The following is a 5,923-nucleotide window of genomic DNA, read 5'->3' as shown; positions in this document are numbered from 1 at the left end:
TATTATTATTAACTATTATTATTAACTATCGTACGATGATAATCTTTAAATGGCACCAAAGTTCAAAAACTTTTACATCTGAATTTAAACAACACGATCCCTTATGGAAAAATTGCCTTTTTCGCCACTCCTCCTTCTCCTCCCTCCTCCTCCAACAATTTCATTTAAACGATCGACAGAAGGAAAATTTTCAGGTCGAAAAATACCTGTACGATTCAGCGCTCTAAACCCCTCCTCCCTCCTCCCCCCAAAAAAACTAATAAATTTCTTTTTTTTTTCTATTTTTTTTCTGTATCAAATCGTCCGACGCAAACGAGTAAGCAATAACAATAACAATAACAATAACAATAATAATAATAATAATAATAATAATAATGATTTGAATGTTTGTTTATAAAAATTTTAAAACGCACGCGCGCGCACGCATACACACACGCTAAAAATTTCATCGAAATATTATTTTCGTTGCGACAATAAAAAAAAAATGAAAAAAAAAATCTTTTCCAGAACTTTTTTTTTTTTTAAATTTATATCATTTTCCTTTTTATTTTTATTCAATATCTGTGCAATGAAAAATAATAATAATAATAATAATAATAATAATAATAATAAACCAAACGTTATAAATCAACAAAGAAAAAAAAATCAAAAAAAAAAAAAAAAATTTATTTATAAATCGAATGATTGATATGGTAGAAAAAAATAAATAAATAAATTTTTAATAAAAAGCGAAAAAATAAAAATAAAAAAATAAAAAAAAAGCTCGGTTTGATACATCAAAAATAAAAAAACACGAAATGTATTGAATGTTCAGCGTCGTTCTCCCCACCCCCCCCCCGTTTTTTTTTGCCAAAAAGATTTTACGTTGATTATACATATATATAAAACGCAAAAAAATATAACGTTTCAATTTTTTTTTTTTTTTGCGACTCATTCCAATTATTTAATTAAAATTACGTTTTTTTTTTTTTTTAATGAGAATTTTTATTAGAGTCTCGTGCAAAAAAAAAAAAAATTATTTTTATTACGGCGAGACGAGTGGAATAAAAAATAAAAAAAATAAATAAATAAATAAATAAACTCACCTGTGTTCATCACGTGGATTAGGAATAAACCTTATGCATTGACGCTTTTGAAATGTTGCTTCTATCCAACTACGGGCACCCAACTAAAAATCCCCCCCAACAAAAAAAAAAAATAAATAAATAAAAAATTAGAACGCATAAAAAATCCCACACACACACACCCCTCCCCACCAGCCCCCTGTACATTCCCTCCCATATACGTTCGAATCATCATTTAAATTAAATTAAATTAAAACTTTTTATTTTTTGTCAACTCACCACCTTGTTTGATGAATTTTTCGATTTGGCATTGGATTTCATGCCTTTTTATCTCCTTGACCCCGGAATAAAGAGATAAAACACTAAAAAATTTTCCGAAAATAGAGAAGAAAACCATCGTTTGGAATGAATGAATGAATTTCTTTTTACCGAGTCTTAAAAAAAAGCCTGAAAAATTAAAAAAAAAAAAATAATAAATTCGCACGTGAAGTTTTAATTAGGAAACAAACCTTATAAAAAACAAAATATCATTATTATCATTATCATCATCCTTATTATTATTATTTTGCCTTAAGGAAAAACGAAAAAAGTTAAACAAAGAAAATTTTAATAATTCATTATGTTTTTTTTTTTTTTTTTTTAAAGAAAAGAGGGGTGGAAAACAAAAAATTTTCCTTTCTCCCCTTTTAATAAAAAAAAAAAACAGGAAAGAAAATCCAGGATTATGAAATAATACCCGAAATACTTATTTAGTATTATTACAAACAAACAAAAGAAATAAATTCCCTCTCCCCCTCCCCCCCATTCCCGTTTTTTCCGATTTAATTTCCTTTTATTTTTTGTTTTTTCCTACTTAATTAACTTTAATTAATTTTCTTTTTTTTATGTTTTCTACTCCCTAATTCCAGAACAAAAAAAAAAAAAAATTTAATTTTAATAATCCAAGATGACGGGAAACAATATGCGAATAAAAAAAAAAAAAAAAGATTATGTTCTTTTTCTTTCTTTTAGAAATCAAAAACTAATAATAACTGTCAACGTAGTAATAAAAAGAAAAGAAAAGGAAAATTTTAAAAACAGAGACGAATAATTTTACGCGTGTTTTAATTTATATTAAAAAAAACTCAAAACTATTATAAATAATAATAATAATAATAATAATAATAATAATAATAATAATAATAATAATAAAGGATTCCTTTACTTCACTTTCAGAGACTTTTGTTATGACTGGTTATGAAATTCTTAAGTTACGTAATATTTTATTGCAGGTATTTAAAGACAAATGTGATGGTGCGTTATTTTAAATACGTCTCGAAAAATATTAATAATAATAATAATAGCTTTTTTTTTGTTGAAATTCGACTATTGTTAATTTCCCTAAATAAACTACGACAGAAATTTTTTTCTCCCCGTTTCCCCCCCCCCACACGAACGACAAGTTCAAAATGAAAGGAAAATAAAATAAAATGATAATAATTCACGTGTAAATAATACGAGTATGAATTTTTTTTTTCAGCAAAATTTGAATAAAAAAAAAAGGAAATAACCTGTCAATCAATCAATCAATAAATAAATAAATAAATCAATAAATAAATGATTCAAACTAAAATTTGTAGGTACACAAAAAAAAACAAAATGAAAAGAAAAAAAGAGGGTGAGTAAAAAAAATTTTATTTTATTTTTTTTGTCATTTTAATATTATTTAAAACCCTAAATAATTGATTTGCTAAAAAAAGAGAGAGACAGAGAGAGATGTAGAAAGAGAGAGAGAGAGAGAGATATAAAAAACTTTTTTTTACTCATCAACTTCTGTCACAAACTTGCTAAAAATTCAAAAATTTTTATTTTATTTTTTTATTTTTTATTTTTTTTTTCAGTAAAACGAAAAAAAAAAAAATTCAAGTCGTAAAAAAGTTTTTAAAATTTTTAAATAAATAAGGCGTCAAAAAAAATTTTTTTTTTCCTTTTATTTTATTCCTTTTATTCCTTTTTTATCATCATAAGCAAGTCATTCATTTACTTTAAATTTTTTTTTTTTTTTTTTGAAGAGTTTTTAATAAAATTCAAATTTTTTTATTTATTTTTTACGTGACAAATTGAGCCTTTCAATAAATTAAATTTTTTTTTAAAATCCATTTTCAATCAAAAAAAAAATTTAATTTAACTAAATAAATAAATTTCCTTTTGATTTATTTATTTATTTAAAAAAATATATATTTATATATTTTTATTTTCTTTCTCTCTTGTTTCTACACTCTTTTTTCACCTAATGGTAATTAATTTTTAAAATAAATAAAAAGAAAAAAAAATCCATTACATTAATTTAAAAAATATCTCTCAATATTTAAACCCAGAAAAAGATTTAAAGGATGATGTTTTCCTCTTTGGAAAATCAAAAAAAAATTAAATTAGTTACATAATTTAAAGTCACTTCTTCCCTTAATTAAAGTTTTCTTCTGTTTTTTTTTTTTTTTTTTTTGAAAGAAAGGAAAGGAAAATTCTTTTGAATTTGTTTGCGGTTGTTGTTGTTTATTTATTACGTTTATCATTTGTTGTAATTATTTAAATTTAATTAATATAAATAAAATTAAATAGAGTAATATAAATACAACAATTGTCATTAATAAAAACAAACAAGAAAAGGAGAAGATATTTTTTGTTGTTGTTGTTGTTGTGCAAACGTTTTTAACATTTACCAGGTCAAAAATATTTTTTTTTTTTTTTGTTATTCTCTCAACACTCACATGAAAAGTTATTTTGCCAAAATTAAAATAAAAAAAAAAATTTTACAAAAAAAAATTGTTTTCTTTTTGTCGAGAATTAAAATGTAAACAAAAAAAATTTTGTTTTCACATCAAAGTTTTTTTGTTTTTGTATCTTTTCACTAATTTGAAAATCATCTCTTAGGTACAATGAATTAAAAATAAAAAATTTTTATCTGTAAAATATATATATTTTTACAACACACACAATATTTTGTTTAAATAAAAATGTTTTCACATTTGTTGAATTAAATTTATTTTAAAAACAAAGGTAAAAAATTTTATTCACTTTTTCATCGCTGAGGTAGAGTGTGTAGAACAATCATAATAGCATTATTTAATTATTTAACTTAATAATTGTTCTTTAATAGGTGTAAAATTATGTATTATTTAAGCTTCACATATTAGATATATGTACATTTGAAAATTATACAAACAAAATGAATAATTTATATTTGATTCTACAATCCTCATCCAAAAATCAATTTCAAAGATTATCGGTTTTAAAACAAACGAATATACATATTCGACAAAAATCCATTTATTAAAAGGTTAAAAATATTAGTTTGAATGTATTTAAATACTTTTTATTATTTATTTTATAAAAACTTTTATTTGTGTTTTAATGTATTAATATTTAACTTATTCCTTTGAACTTTTTCTCTTTTGTCTTTCTCTCTCGATAAAAACTTATTAATTTTTTGTTTTATTAACATTGAACATCAAACGCATTGTAAAAAAAAAAAAAAAAAAATTGATATGATTGTTTTTATCGAATATATATTTATTTTATTTTATTTTATTGTATTCAATTTAACTTTTTTTTTTTTTTTTTTTTAATACAAAAGAAATATTTAATGCTTATTCAAAACTTAATTTTAAGACAAGGATAAATTCTGGGCCACTTGTAAGATATACTTATCCTCATGTGACCTCTAAATTTTTTTTTTACTAAAACAATTTTAACTTTTTTTTTTAATTAACTTTCCATAACAACAAAAGGAAAAAAAGAAAATATATCTTTCATGTCAAAAAAAAAAATAAATAAATAAAACTCAAATAATAATAATAAAAATAAAAAATAATAATAATAAGGATAATAATAACAATAATAATGTTTTTCTCTTTCTTTTTAGCTCTTGTATGTGTAACGATGATTAAATGTTAAAAGCAATAGAAATAACAATAAAATTTTAATTTAGTTTAACTAATTAATTTTTAAATAACTGCATTTAATAGTTATTAGATTTTTATTTAAAAGCGAAGCCATGTGCATCCATTAAAAATATAATAATGTAAATAAATTGGACTAGGGCCAAACAAAAGAAGTTGACCTGACGATGCATTGTGTATATATATATATATTACTTACCCGTTTATTGCCCGATATAATAATGATTACAATAAATAATTATTTTACACTCAAACATCACAAATCAATCACTTTATATAATCTAAAAAAAATTTTTTTTTATTAATAATTATATGAAATTGATAAACTAAAACCGCAAGTCACGAGTTTTTTTATCGTTAAACATTAGCGTAACCTTAACACAGCAAACAGTTGCGATGTAACTGAAAATTTTCAAATAGAATTCGCTAGAGATCAAATACTGGCTAACCAATCCCTGAGCTTTTTCAATAATACGCGCGGGTTTACAAAAACAAAAAAAAAAATTTCTTTGTTCGTTTTCCTTCTCTTTTTTTTGTTTTATTTAATCCCTTTTTTAATATTGTCTTTTATTATTATTATTTTTTTTTTTTTAAATGTATTTAAAAATCTATAAATAAATTTAATTTTTTTTTGTCACTTCTCATTATTCAATTATATTTATATATGAAGAAGCCTAGTTTTTTTTTTTTTTTTATTTTAAACTCATTTCTTAGTTGTTTTTTAATTAAATTTTAGTCATTTAGTTATTATTAATATATTAAATTGAAAAACTAAATTCTATTTAATATATTAAATTGTTCACAACAATTCATAAAATTTAATTTTAATTTATCATATCATTTTAAAATCAATAAATGATATATTTTAATTGTTTCTTAAACTTTGATCTCCTTTTTCAAATTAATTATATATTAAAATTT

Source organism: Pediculus humanus, genomic scaffold (genome assembly GCF_000006295.1).
Source record: "Pediculus humanus corporis 1103172107398 genomic scaffold, whole genome shotgun sequence".
Classification (NCBI taxonomy): domain Eukaryota; kingdom Metazoa; phylum Arthropoda; class Insecta; order Psocodea; family Pediculidae; genus Pediculus; species Pediculus humanus.
Note: the sequence above shows the minus strand (reverse complement) of the source record.